General features: G+C 41.1%; 1 long non-coding RNA gene across 1 annotated transcript; it reads right to left on the bottom strand.

The window, feature by feature from the left end:
- Positions 1-331: 331 nt before the first annotated feature.
- LOC142748671 (uncharacterized) lies at positions 332-1,871 on the bottom strand. The gene is made up of 3 exons (XR_012882285.1): positions 1,781-1,871; positions 1,396-1,659; positions 332-473 (listed from the first exon to the last, which is right to left on the bottom strand). It is a non-coding gene; the product is annotated as an uncharacterized LOC142748671 (long non-coding RNA).
- Between the last annotated feature and the right edge of the window lie 13,921 nt (positions 1,872-15,792).

Here is a 15,792-nt window from a genome sequence, read left to right as displayed (position 1 = left end):
GTCATCGCTGCTGTCTGAACCACCACAGGTATCCTAACTCGGACTATGGACTTTACTTGGTACTCTGTATTGGCCAGCTGCTATCCCGCTATGGCAGTACGGCACAGTAGGTCTACATACCCGCAGATCGTGACACTGTCCATTAGAAGCCTTCACGGTCTGTAATGAAGGGGGTTTAAGACCATCTACACCATATCTGTTCTGAAAATTTTACTTTTGAGGTATGGTCATCCTCCAATCATTGAAATTTATTTCTACATATCAAAGGAATATTCCTCTTAGAGGGAAGAGAAAAAATCTCCACATTCAAGAAAATTATACATAAGTCGTTTCGCGCCAATTGGTAGAGATGATACTTCAGTAAATAAGCCATTATTTTGTTCTCACTCTCCTCGCTCAGTCCTCCCTGAAATAACACAGTTTGGATAAAAGGTTCCTTTTATAGTGACTTGTAATTTGGAGATGTTCAGTGCCTATTACAGGGGTGGACAAAGTGAAAGAAAAATTTAGGCACCTGAGACACAGATCAAAGAGATACTATTAAAAGTTAGACATCTATTTTGATTGAAAGTTTGCTAATGTACATACAATTTACTTCCAACCCCATGCAAGAAATATTAAGTTTTTCTCTTTATTTTTACAGTGTTTTACAATGTGTGGTCTCTGCGGACTGTGAATATGGCAGTTCTCTTTCTTCCTCTCGCAGCAGGAAGTCGCAGCACTATTTAAAGGGAACCTGTCACCAGCATTTCACCTATTGATCTCTCCTCACACCTCGCTGGCCTCTGCTGTTAAAAAGTTCATTGACGGTCCTAAACTCTTCCTCCGACTCTAAATAACGGTCTGCAAATATTTTCTGCCTTTTATGGTAATATGCCGTCAGTCTCGTTCGTTCTGAATGCTGAAATATGGTCTGAGATAGCGCACGTGTGCCCGTCATGTATCATCTGACACCCTTCCCTGCTTCGTCTGGGGCTCAAATCTAGTTACTGCGCATGCGCCGCTATGGTGTCCCGTTGTGCGCACACAGCAGAATAGGTCATCGATGTCCAAGCGCGGGATTTTGGAGGCGGGGTTAACTCGGAAAGGCTTGAGGAATGAAGATATGACTCTTTTATGCTCATTAGCATATGGCACGGGAACACCAAAAAACAAAATACTAAAGGTAGATAATAAGATAATTATAGGTTACATAAAAATAATTTTTCACCCACTACCCCCAGGTATTGCTGGTTTTATAGGTGAACTGCTGGTGACCAGTTCCCTTTAAAGTTTACTATATTCAAAAAATTTTAAAGTTAAAGACTTTTCTTTATATGTCTATAAAGCTATAGAAACCCACCCAGCATTGGTCACCCCCTTCCACATTAAGCACGATTATTGTTAGGGACTCACCAAGATAATGGACCCAGGAGGAGTCACCGATTGGCATCAGGTGTGCTGCATAGGATTTCTGGCAGAGATGTAGTGGATAGCCGATGGTCAATACCAGGAAGACAGTTTAAGACGGATAGAAGTACAAGAAACGTACATTTTTTCTCTTTATTTGTGCAGTTTTTCACAATGTGTGGTCTCTGCAACAGCCAGATGAACAGCTCTGTGTCCGGACTGTGAATATGGGAGTTCTCTTTCCTCCTCTCGCAGCAGGAAGTCTCAGCACTATTTAATAATTTTCAAGTTAAAGCGTTTTCTACATATGGTATCTTTTTAAAGCTAAAGAAACTCACCCAGTGCTGGACATTACCTTCTACATTAAGCAAGATTATTGTTACTAACTCACCCATATTGTGGACCTAGGAGTAGTCACCGATTGGCGTCAGGTGCCCAGCAGAGGAAGTCTGACAGATGTAGTGGTCTGGATAGTCAAGAGTATACCAGGAAGACAATCCTTGATGGGCAGAAGTACCACAAATGATCTAAGACAATAATCAATCTACAGAATTCATATGTTATTCTTGGATTGATTCTATTGTTGTCATGGCAACCAATAAATATAGCAACACAATATAGTTCAAGCTATTTTGGGAATATAATATTTTGGCAGAATGCACAATCCCATTATTACACATACACTCATGTGTTTTTGTCATTCCAACCAAATCCTAAACAAAACGGAAAGATCATTTGTCACAGGATATGGGAAGGGCTACAGGATATTGTTGATTGAGTTGTCCAGGGGTAGACAGAGAATGGGCTCAGCCCCTTACCACCCCCCCCCCCCACCATGGCAATATTATCCACTGCATTTGATCAATTGACTGCCATTCTTAGCTGAGGTGCCAGGGTCCCTTCGGAACTGCCCAAATGCCTCTGGAGTTTCCCTTTAAGAAAAGGCATTTAAAGAGCATTTATCACTTTAATTAGTGCTCTAACTGACAAGGGGCTACGGCAGGGGCGTAGCTAGGGGGGGGGGAGCAGGCGCGCCGCAGAGCATCTGTATCAAAACAGCTGATCGTTGCTGCAGCCGCCCAACACACAGGGCGCCCATGAGCTGAGATCAGCTGTTTTGCTCTGTAGCGCGCCCCCCCTTATCTACATCGTACTTGCCATCCCCTCAAGGCTTTTTCTCACGGCACAGGCCCCCTCATGCCCGGTGGCAACGCTAGCACCTGGGGGAGCCTCGGTGCTAGTGACTGCCGCATTCAATTGTATCTGCATCCTCAGGACACATATACAATTGAATACTATGGCGGAAAAGCTCCCTGCTCCGCTATCACTAGGCTACAGGCCATATTAGCTCTGCAGCCTATAAGACGCTGGTCTCGGAGCAGGGAACGGGGCTAGGTAAGTAATTTTTTTAAATTTCTTTCTACAAGGGGGGGGGGCTGTGTGGCACCATCGATAAGGGGAGCTGAGTGGCATCATCTACACGGAGCGCTGTGTGGCATCATCTACAGGGGGGGTTGTGTGGCACCATCTACAAGGGAGGGCTGTGTGGCATCATCTACAGGGAGGGCTGTGCGGCATCGTCTATATGGGGGCTGTGTGGCATCATCTACAGGGGGGGCTGTGTGGCATCATCTATAGGGGGGCTGTGTGGCATCATCTACAGGGGGGCTGTGTGGCATCGTCTATAGGGGTGCTGTGTGTGGCGCTATCTACCGGGGGCTGTGTGGCATCATCTATAGGGGGGCTGTGTGGCATCATCTACAGGGGGGCTGTGTGGCATCGTCTATAGGGGGGGTTGTGTGGCATCATCTACAGGGGGCAGTGTGGCATCATCTATAGGGGGCTGTGTGGCATCATCTACAGGGGGGCTGTGTGGCATCGTCTATAGGGGGGCTGTGTGGCATCATCTACAGGGGGCTGTGTGGCATCATCTATAGGGGGCTGTGTGTGGCGCTATCTACAGGGGGCTGTGTGTGGTGCTATCTAGAGGGGGCTGTGTGTGGTCCTATCTACAGGGGGCTGTATGTGGTCCTATCTACAGGGGGCTGTATGTGACCTCTTTAATATATTGTTATGGTAACTCCCTTATAGATCTATATTGCTTGTAAAATGTACAAATGGTTTTATACTCGAGTTACATAAAAAAAATTCTGAAACAAAATAGTTGCATCTCATTGATTGGTAGAGAAAGCAAATATGGAGAGGGGGAAGGACATGTCGGGAAAGAAGTTGGGGGAGGCGCCAAACTTTTCCCCCGGGTGCAGGAGAACCTAGCTACGCCTCTGGGCTACGGGACTATTCTGGTCATGGGCCGGTAGGCCGGCACTAATGCCCAAATGGTCCAGGACGAAAGAAGAGGAGGAGGACATCATGGTCATGGTCTAATTCTAGGATAGTTTGTAACCTTAATAAATATTCAGAAAACATCTTTCTTTTATCTTCCGCAATGTCTCGGTAAGTTCACAGCCGTCCGCTGTCTTTCCTGCACTCCTGTTATTAACCCTCCATCGCTCTTCTGATTTCTTGATTGCTTTCCATTAAGGACTACGATTTTTTACCTCTGGTAATTTCTTTTTTATGCTGCATTAGTTTAGAGACGGCAGAGATAAAATCGCTTTTTCCGTGCACCGTATTATTTTTTCCCTTCCTGGCTTTCCGCCTCTTTGTAATAATCACTTATTTTTTACAAAGTGCTGACAAGGGTACAATAGACGGCGAGCGGTGAGGTAAGGCATTATGCCGACTAAGTGCATAAACGCTGAATTATTTCTTAGACAATCAATGCCATGCTGTCTCCTGTACCATCGCTTAAGACAGGTCTCTATGGATGCACCTGAGGCCCACAAGAGCGGGTAACTTTGAGGCTCAGTTCACACATTGCATATATACTGCGGTTTTTCCGCAACGGAACTCGGAAAATCCACAGCAAATACAGTAGCAGCAAAGGGGATGAGATCAAACAAATCTCATCCCCACGCTGCGTAAATACTGAGCGGAAAAAACTCTCAGAAATTGACCTTCGGTGCGGAATTTTATTTGGCAGCATGTCAATTGTATTTGTGTAAACACATCTTATTTGTTGCGGGTTTTCCCCATTGAATTCAATGGGAGGTAAATCCCGCAAATTATAGCAGTTGTTGCGCTTTTTGCGGCGGGTTCGCAGCGATTACGCCGCAAAAAATGCAACACAGAAAAAAAATCTTATACTTACCCAGAAGTCTGTCTTCCTCCCTCCAGCGCAGCCTCCTGGGATGACGTTTAATCCTATGTGACCGCTGAAGCCAATCACAGGCTGTAGCGGCGGTCGCATGAGATGAAACATCATCCCAGGAGGCCGGGCTGCTAGCAGGCTGGCTAAGTGCTGCAGTTTTTGGCAACGGACATCCCGGGGCCAAAAAACGTTACCACAGATTGGTGTGTTTTTTTCACCCGGAATTCCTATACACAGGGCGGATACGCTGCATGCTTTTATACAGCGTTATCGACCCCGTGTGAACTCAGCCCGAAAATGTTGACTTCTAAGTATGTAAAATGTAAATTAGCTCCCCAGAGAATGACAAAAACTACCTCTCAAGTGCCACCTTAATATCTGACAGCCTTCTGCAGACAGCACTGTTTTGGAGTTGTTGCTCCTCATCAGTGAAGAGTAGAGTACCGGTTGACTGGAGGAGATGCCTTTGATGTGGCTTTTAGTAGGTACAGATTCTCCTGGTTTCAGTATAGCCGACATACCTTCTTCTACATATGTTTGGGAAGGTACTGGTTCTCCTTGTGGAGATTCAGCTGCTGTAAGGAGTCTTACAGGCTATGCTCCCTGGGAAAAATTATGCAAATTAGCTCCCCTCCAGAAGGAAGAACTGTCTCTCACCTATGTTAAAAGGATTTTTAAAATGTCAGACATCAACTAACAGGGTGGCACTAGGGAGACAGTTTTCTTCCTTCGTCTGTGTATCTTTGTCTGTCTTCAGAATAACTGAATTTTTCCCGGGTGGAAAAATTCTGCACTTTAATGGGAACCCCCTCTTTTCTGTGTAAGTCACTGCAGGCATTGGAAACTTACAGAGAACCATGCCCTCATTTATGTAGAAATAGGTGAGAATCCTCTCTAAAATAGGTCCGAAATTCTGTGCTGATTTATCTTTTTAAATATATCTTTATAGTTCTCAGCGCTCAATTTTTCTGGTAGAGAGCTCCAAATCACCTGCATAAGACATATAGTTACATTACACAATTTTGTCTGCCTGGAGCCCCACTAGAGGGAGCTCAGGAGCTTACGGCATACTGTTTATACATTGAACTCAATATTAAACCAGTTTGCTCCTAAGCTCCCCCTAGTGGTGACTACAGGCCACCAGAATTGTATAGTTTTATTCTATGGCACTACAGGGATTTGGAGCTCTGTATGAAAAAAAAAATGAAGCTGAAGTTGGTACAAACTCTTGAGACACCCTTATGGCAGCCATTACTGCTCTATGGGTTGTCACTCATTTTACCCAGTCGTCCAGGAGCAGGTATTATATGTTTAAGTGACATACTCTATGGGAGCTATAATTTCAGCCATAGTGGTTGTCACTGAGGTTTTCTGAAAATACATATACTGTAAGTGCTTGTCCACTAATAAATTAACCTACATCTAATGCCAGCAATTACCGCTGTATGAGTTGTCACTCATTTTACCCAGACTTTCAGGAGCAGGGATTATATGTTTGAGTGACAACTCTATGGGAGCTATAATGGCAGTCATAGTGGTTGTTACATAGGGTTTTCTAAATATACATATACTGTAAGTGCTTCTCCACTAATACTTTTACCTACAGCATAAAATAAGTTTGTGCTGTAACTTTTTGTTTGAATTATAAGGCAATTTAAATAAAAGGATAAAAGCCGAGAAAGAAGATCAAAGTGAAGCGCGAGAAGCATCAAGAGGTGTATTGCAGGTGAGTAAGAGCAGCTATAAAAGGCGGGTAATTAAACTCAGGAGGTCACGGAGACCTTCACTGAGTGCTGACCCGGGCGACTCTCCGGATGAAATTCCTGCCGTTTTATCTGGGGCTGCAGTATAGATCTCTCTCAGGTGTCTGACTTGATGAATTGTTCAGATAGAGAGCTGTCCGTGCCGCTGGAAAATTCAGACAATGAGATGACCTCAGTGATTTCTCATCTAGAAGAACATTGTGGCCGATAAAAATAAGAATCAACTATGAAATATAGGGAAAAAAAAATCACAAAAAGGCCCCACTCACGCTTGGCATACGTCTGCATACGAGTTGTATGCACAAAACGGTAGAAGTTTTTTAATCAAGGCTATTTACAAAGTTACTTTATTATTTTTTTTTGTTGTAGATGCATTTGGAGAAATCGGACAAAAAAAAAAAAGTGGACATATCCTTTAAGGCTGTTTTTGGACTTGGAGGACACTGAATAAACTTAAAGGGCAATAAAAGGGACCAGTTTGCTCCTAAGCACCCTCTAGTGGTGACTACAGGCCACCAGAATTGTATAGTTTTATTCTATGGCACTACAGGGGATTTGGACCTCTGTATAAAAAAAAAATGAAGCTGAAGTTGGTACAAACTCTTAAAACACCCTTATGGCAGCCATTACAGCTCTATGGGTTGTTACTCATTTTACCCAGTCTTCCAGGAGCAGGTATTATATGTTTGAGTGACAAACTCTATGGGAGCTATAATGGCAGCCATAGTGGTTGTCACTGAGGTTTTCTGAAAATACATATACTGTAAGTGCTTCTCCACTAATACATTAACTTACACCGAATGGCAGCCATTACCGCTCTATGGGTTGTCACTCATTTTACCCAGTCTTCCAGGAGCAGGTATTATATGTTTGAGTGACAAACTCTATGGGAGCTATAATGGCAGCCATAGTGGTTGTCACTGAGGTTTTCTGAAAATACATATACTGTAAGTGCTTCTCCACTAATACATTAACCTACACCGAATGGCAGCCATTACCGCTGTATGAGTTGTCACTCATTTTACTCAGTCTTCCAGGAGCAGGGATTATATGTTTGAGTGACAACTCTATGGGAGCTATAATGGCAGCCATAGTGGTTGTTACATAGGGTTTTCTAAATATACATATACTGTAAGTGCTTCTCCACTAACACTTTTACCTACAGAATAAAATAAGTTTGTGCTGTAACTTTTTGTTTGAATTATAAGGCAATTTAAATAAAAGGATAAAAGCCGAGAAAGAAGATCAAAGTGAAGCGCGAGAAGCATCAAGAGGTGTATTGCAGGTGAGTAAGAGCAGCTATAAAAGGCGGGTAATTAAGCTCAGGAGGTCACGGAGACCTTCACTGAGTGCTGACCCGGGCGACTCTCCGGATGAAATTCCTGCCGTTTTATCTGGGGCTGCAGTATAGATCTCTCTCAGGTGTCTGACTTGATCAATTGTTCAGATAGAGAGCTGTCCGTGCCGCTGGAAAATTTAGACAATGAGATGACCTCAGTGATTTCTCATCTAAAAGAACATTGTGGCCGATAAAAATAAGAATCAACTATGAAATATGGGGAAAAAAAATTCACAAAAAGGACCCACTCACGCGTGCCATACGTCTGCATACGAGTTGTATGCACAAAACGGTAGAGGTTTTTTTAAAGTTACTTTATTATTATTTTTTGTTGTAGATGTATTTGGAGAAACCTTTAAGGCTCTTTTTTGGACTTGGAGGACACTGAATAAACTTAAAGGGCATTAAAAGGGACATTGACCTTCAGGTACTTCCTGTCAATGTTCTTAATGTTGATATTGATCTTCAGGGATTTCTAAACAGAGTCTTCTTAAAGGGAAAATTGACCTTTGGGTCTTCTAGACAGAGTCTCCTTAAAGGGGAAATTGACCTTAAAGAGGCTGTCACCACATTATAAGTGGCCTATCTTGTACATGATGTGATCGGCGCTGTAATGTAGGTGACAGCAGTGTTTTTTATTTAGAAAAACGATCATTTTTGGCAGTTATGACCTATTTTAGATTTATGCTAATGACGTTCTTAATGCCCAACTGGGCGTGTTTTACTTTTTGACCAAGTGGGCGTTGTGGAGAGGAGTGTATGACGCTGACCAATCAGTGACCAATCAGCGTCATACACTTCTCTCCATTCATGTAGTCAACACATAGTGATCTCGCTAGATCACGCTGTGCTGTCACATACTTACACATTAACGTTACTGAAGTGTCTTGAGAGTGAATAGACATCATCTCCAGCCAGGACATCATGTCTATTCACAATCTCGACACTTCGGTAACGTTTGTGTGGGTCTTAATGATAGCAAGCGTGATCTCAATGTGCTGTGCTGCGTAAATGAATGGGGAGAAGTGTATGACGCTGATTGGTCACTGATTGGTCACTGATTGGTTAGCGTCATACACTCCTCTGTACAACGCCAACTTGGTCAAAATGTTAAATACGCCCAGTTGTCTAATAAGAAACTCATTAGCATAAATCTAAAATAGGTCATAACTCCGTCAAAATTTATCATTTTTCTAAATAAAAAACACTGCAGTAATCTACATTACAGCGCCGATCACATCATGTACAAGATAGGCCACTTATAGGAAACATTGACTTCCTGGCCCTACTGGACAGGGTCTTCTTAAGGGGACATTGATCTTTAGGCAGTTCTGAAATAGTCTTCTTAAAGGGTACATTGACCCTTAAGCACTACTGGACAGAGTCATCTTTAAAAATGGTCATTAGCTTCAGGTATTTTGTGGCCACAGTCTTCTTGAAGGGGTCATTGACCTTTAGGCACTTCTGAACAGAGTCTTCTTAAAGTCGATATTGATCTTCAGCCATTTCTGGACAGAGTCTACTTAAAGGGGGCATTGACCTTAAGGTACTTCGAGTGACAGGAGACATTGAACTTCAACTACTTCTGAATAGAGTTTCTTAAAGGAGACATCGACCTCCTGGCACTTCTGGACAGAGTCTTCTTTAAGGTGACATTGACCTTCAGGCACTTATGGGTAGAGAATTCTTAAATCGGACATTCACCTTGGAGCAGTTCTGGAATAGTCTTCTTAAACGGTACATTGACCCTCAAGCACTACTGGCCAGAGTCACCTTCTTAAAATGGTCATTAGCTTCAGGTATTTTGTGGCCACAGTCTTCTTGAAGGGAGCATTAACCATTAGGTACTTCTAGACGGAGTCCTCTTAAAGGGATATTGATCTTCAGGCATTTCTGGACAGGGTCTTTTTAAAGAAAATATCGACTGCCTGGCACTTCTGGGCAGAGTCTTCTTGAAGGGGACATTAACCTTCTGGCACTTATGGGCAGAGAATTCTTAAGGGGACATTGACCTTCAGGCAGTTCTGGAATAGTCTTCTTAAACGGTATATTGACCCTCAAGCTCTTCTGGTCGGAGTCATCTTCTTAAAACGGTCATTAGCCTTCAGGTATTTTGGGGCCAAAGTCTTCTTGAAGGGACCATTGGCCTTTTGCCACTTCTGAACGGAGTCCTCTTAAAGGGATATTGATCTTAAGGCACTTCCGGACAGAGTCTTCTTAAATGGGACATTAATCTTCAGGCACTTCTGAACTGAGTTTTCTTAGAGGAAGCATTGACCTTCGAGGACTTCTGACCAGTAATCTACTTGGTCTCTCTTGGGTTCATCATGTATCTGCATTGGGGATATAGTTATTCGGGATTGTTACTTTTCTGTGTTGCTATTCGCAGGTACACATATATATATAATATTAATAATAGACTTTACTTGATATTCTGCACTCTCAGTACAGTAAAGGATAAGCTGGAAACAGGACAGTGACAAATGGCTTGTTCACGCCCCGGCTCGCGCGTTGTGAGTGGCGGGGTCCTTGTTTTTCTTAACATGCACGCTCAGCAGCACTTGAGAATTATCAGGTTGTGAAGATGCTCAGTAATTTATCTTCTGCAGCAGAATGAAAAAAAACAACAACTGCCAAACCCAATTCTGTCCAATACCCGAAAAGAGCCGCAACTTCCCAGCATCCAGAAGGGAAAAACAAGCTGCATTAATCCTTTAAAAAAAAAAAAAAACAGACTTAAATCTAGATTCTTGAGACATTATTAGTAGTCTCACTGTTGGGACCCCCAGCGATCAGCTGTAAACTGTGGGGAAAACACAACAGCAAGTGCTCAATTCCGCTACAGTGCCACCACAGGTCAAATGAAGAATTACATGGTGTTCATTAAGCTCAGTGGGTTTTTCGTGTCATGTACGTTCATGCCGAGTCCTCCAGAGTGGGAGACGCTCTTTGTAGCTGCTCTCTGCTCTGACTTATAGATGAGCATCCTGAATAGAGGACCGCCCTTTATTAACTCAGAATTTCTATAATAGCGAGTTTGAAAATAGGTTTTCTAGACCAGACAACCCCTTTAAAGAGTATGTCCCCTTTAAAACCAAAAATCTCCAGTAAAATAATTTAAGTCCTTGAGTCATCCTCTTCTGTTAAGTTTCTTGGAAATCTAGGTGACAACCAATATGGCTGTGTAACAGATTCCACATAGATTGCTACCATACTTCCCCGTATTTCCGTAAAGCATGTTTCCATATTTTAACTATAAGCAATTAATAGTGCCATTCACTGACAGCAAACAGAGATCTTGAAAATTGTGAGGAATTGAAACACAAAGTATATAAAAAAATTGCCGAACTTTTGAGTTTATTAGAAGACCCCTTTAAGGACATATGGAATGTATATAGGGGGGGGGGTTGCATTTTCTGCACAGCCTGTATTGTGATATGATCCTCATACATTGTTACATCCGAACTCGCATCCATCCTGGCGAAAGTCAACATTCTCAGTCCATACATTTCCCGTGACGGCGCTAATCCTTCTGTGTTTCACTTTATTAATAGCGCCTTTATACCGGAGCTGACAGCTCTGCCACCAGTAGGATTAATTCTGCAGAAATGATACATGGTGCAGATAGATTGTGCTGTCCGCATTGTCTCACATCATAGAAGGGAGAGAAGTTATCGAGCTGAATTAAAGGGACGGGAAATTTATCATTTATATGGCCTGAAAAACATGATCTTACTTCATGAAAATGGAGTTAATTATCCTTTGTATACAGATGTAGCAGAGCCGAGTTAGTAATTTGGAAAAGGATATAGCAATACTAGAATTCTGATAATCCGGCATGCTTGGGATGCTAGGTTGTCAGATATTATGAATTGTTAAAAGTTCAGATTTAGAATAGATTAGATAGATTAGATAGATAGATAGATAGATAGATAGATAGATAGATAGATAGATATGAGATAGATAGATAGATATGAGATAGATAGATAGATATGAGATAGATAGATAGATAGATAGATAGATAGATAGATAGATAGATAGATAGATAGATAGATAGATAGATAGATAGATAGATAGATAGATAGATAGATAGATAGATAGATAGATATGAGATAGATAGATAGATAGATAGATAGATAGATAGATAGATAGATAGATAGATAGATAGATAGATAGATAGATAGATATGAGATAGATAGATATGAGATAGATAGATAGATAGATAGATATGAGATAGATAGATAGATAGATAGATAGATAGATAGATAGATAGATAATGTAATCTGATCAGGGGGGGTCTAGGTAGATATGAGGCCCGTCATAGGCCTTTAACTTGTAAAGCCCCACGGAGTGAAATCTACGCCACAGCTGTTGTAGATTTATGTTATAATTTGCGCCAATTTATGTAAATTATAGTAAATTTGTTGGGCCATGGCTGGCTCCGCCCATTTCCACTAAGTCCCACCCAATTTTTAAAAAAAGTGCCGTGAGCGGTGTATACTGCCCAAAAGTACCAATACATTCCCCCCGAAGTATCTATAGCCAGCTGCAAACAGAAGTAATACCAACAGGGTCAGACTGGCCCAGAGGATTTTTAGTAGGCCCATGCTCTGAAGGTCCAACAGAAGACATTTGGAGGTGACTTCGGGGTCAATCACTTGCCACTAGGGTCCATTTCTTCCGGGATGACTCACAGATATCCTATTAGACCTTATTGATGATCTGTCCCGTGTGTAATAATCACAACGAAGATTACGATGCAGACGTGCCCATATTCTGTATAGATGGAGGGTGGACCCTCAGACCATCTCCTCTGGTGGGCCCAAGAACCGCTTAAGCCGAAACAGAAGTTTTTGTGGATTCTCAGTACCAGTCGGTGCTCCCTTCTAGATCCATGGACATGTTTACTATAAAACAAGGGCTTTTTTCTGCGGAATAAGACGATCAATCCTTCTTCATTATGCACCAAGTGAAAATTGTGCCGGCTGGGAACAAAATCAAATTTTTTCTCGACAGATAAGTTCCCGTCTGTCTTTCTTCATCTCCTCAGACATAATTCTCGCTATTTTAATTTCTTGCTATGGGTAGGATAAATCCGCATGGAGAGGCTGGCAGTCATATTGTGTGTAGGCTCGATACGTTTCTGTGGCCCGGCTTGTGTCAAAAATAACAAAGCTCCAAGGGATTTTCTGTTTCAAAGACGTTTTTACTGTTTCTACATTTACTATACGCTGCATAAACATCTGTCAGCATAGATTAATTCATCCTAATGCCGCCTGCTAACCGTTTATCCAGGGAGATTTGAAGACGACACATTTGTTTCGACATATGCTTTAAGATCACCATACGTGTGCAAATTTTCGCAAGATTTTTGAAGAAGCCGCCGTAGTACCAGACATGTTAATAAAAATGAGAACTAATCTCAAGTAAAATGTTTCACAGTGAGTGCAGCTGCCATTGACAAAAGATTATGAATGAAATAGCTCTCTCTTCCCCTCTCCCAGCAGGAAGTCCCAGCAAAATCTCAATTAGATCGATATATCCAATTCTTTTCTCTCTATGGTTTCAAAAGGTTGTAGATGTTGTCCATCTTGAATGCTATAAATAATAAAATTGCATCTTTAGGATCTGTTATCAAGTTTTTCACCCTTTAGAGCAGCAGTTTGTGCTCCAGAGCTGCTCTTCTTGCAACTGGTGACAGAAAATTGCCAGTAAATTTACAAGCTAAGGTACAGTTTGTGCTTCTGAGCTGATTTTCCTTCTGTAACTGGTAAAAAAAACGTTGCAACCATTGCCAGACATTTTGCAGGCTAAGGAGCAGTTTGTGCTTCAGAGCTGTTTTTCCTACTGTAGCTGGTAATAGAAAGTTGCAACCATCCCCAGGCTATGGAGTTGTCTTTTGGTCACCTCCACCAAAACATCCTTTCTCTCTCCATATTTATTGATCTGGGGTACATTACACGTCCTGTGCCTACTTGGATGCGTGCAGGAGAAGGGACTCCTTCAGAGTCCTAGGGACTTCCACATAACAGCCAACATGCACCCTGGGAGGTAAGAATTAAACTCCTTCTCTCAGACTTTTATTCATTTCAATGGAGGGCAGAAAATATCTATAAAATATGGGGAGAAGACAACAACTCCCTTTACTGCAGAACATTGATATTTTTTGGCATCTTCACATGAAACAATTTCCCATTAGGGACTGTGTCCTTATATCGGACACCACATGATCAAATGTATCTCAGCCCACTTACCTTCTGCTTCTGTGTGTCTCTCTTCCCCCTTTCACACTTCATTCTTCCTCCTTAATTCTCCTTCTTGTCGGCCTCAGCGGCTGGGCCTTTGTTTTAATGGAGCATAAAATGATGAAGAGTCCTGAACGAGGTGACAAGACATTTAAAATCTCATTTGTTACGGGTTTCAGAGAGGAATATTAATGCTGATTATGGAAGTCCAAGCCACACAGGGTACGGCTGCCGTCAATGCATCAGGGCTGAGGAAAGGTTAAACACACAGTCATGATCTAAAAAATACATACCGACCCCCCCCCCCCCTCACCAATGTACAGCACTGATAGGGTAAATAAAGCTGCATAACCCCTTACTGCTCAAACTGGGACAGAGACAAGGGAAGTAGGAGGTAGGGGGTCTTAAATCAAGGGCTAATTCAGGGCCACCACTAGGAGGATGACACCACTGATATTGCATGCTATAATATTAAAATGGAAGTCATTGACATCTTTGCGTATTATAGTAGTTATATTCTTGTATATAGGGGGCAGTATTATAGTAGTTATATTCTTGTATATAGGGGCAGTATTATAGTAGTTATATTCTTGTATATAGGGAGCAGTATTATAGTAGTTATATTCTTGTATATAGGGGCAGTATTATAGTAGTTATATTCTTGTATATAGGGGCAGTATTATAGTAGTTATATTCTTGTATATAGGAGGCAGTATTATAGTAGTTATATTCTTGTATATAGGGGGCAGTATTATAGTAGTTATATTCTTGTATATAGGGGGCAGTATTATAGTAGTTATATTCTTGTATATAGGGGCAGTATTATAGTAGTTATATTCTTGCATATAGGGGCAGTATTATAGTAGTTATATTCTTGTATATAGGAGGCAGTATTATAGTAGTTATATTCTTGTATATAGGGGCAGTATTATAGTAGTTATATTCTTGTATATAGGGGCAGTATTATAGTAGTTATATTCTTGTATATAGGCGGCAGTATTATAGTAGTTATATTCTTGTATATAGAGGCAGTATTATAGTAGTTATATTCTTGTATATAGGAGCAGTATTATAGTAGTTATATTCTTGTATATATAGGGGAAGTATTATAGGAGTTATATTCTTGTGTATAGGAGCAGTATTATAGTAGTTATATTCCTGTATATAGGGGCCAGTATTATAGTAGTTATATTCTTGTATATAGTGGCAGTATTATAATAGTTATTTTCTTGTATATAGGGGGCAGTATTATAGTAGTTATATTCTTGTATATAGGGGCAGTATTATAGTAGTTATACTCTTGTATATAGGGGTCAGTATTATAGTAGTTATATTCTTGTATATAGGAGCAGTATTATAGTAGTTATATTCTTATATATAGGGAGCAGTATTATAGTAGTTATATTCTTGTATATAGGGACAGTATTATAGTAGTTATATTCTTGTATATAGGGGCAGTATTATAGTAGTTATATTGCTGTATATGGGGGCAGTATTATAGTAGTTATATTCTTGTATATAGGGGCAGTATTATAGTAGTTATAGTCTTGTATATAGGAGCAGTATTATAGTAGTTATATTCTTGTATATAGGGGCAGTATTATAGTAGTTATATTCTTGTATATAGGGGCAGTATTATAGTAGTTATATTCTTGTATATAGGAGCAGTATTATAGTAGTTATATTCTTGTATATAGGGGGCAGTATTATAGTAGTTATATTCTTGCATATAGGGGTAGTATTATAGTAGTTATATTCTTGTATATAGGGGGCAGTATTATAGTAGTTATACTCTTGTATATAGGTGGCAGTATTATAGTAGTTATATTCTTGTATATAGGGAGC

Source organism: Rhinoderma darwinii, chromosome 3, assembly GCF_050947455.1.
Source record: "Rhinoderma darwinii isolate aRhiDar2 chromosome 3, aRhiDar2.hap1, whole genome shotgun sequence".
Lineage (NCBI taxonomy): Eukaryota > Metazoa > Chordata > Amphibia > Anura > Rhinodermatidae > Rhinoderma > Rhinoderma darwinii.
The sequence above is the reverse complement of the archived record's forward strand: the minus strand, read 5'-3'. Positions and strand labels throughout refer to the sequence as shown.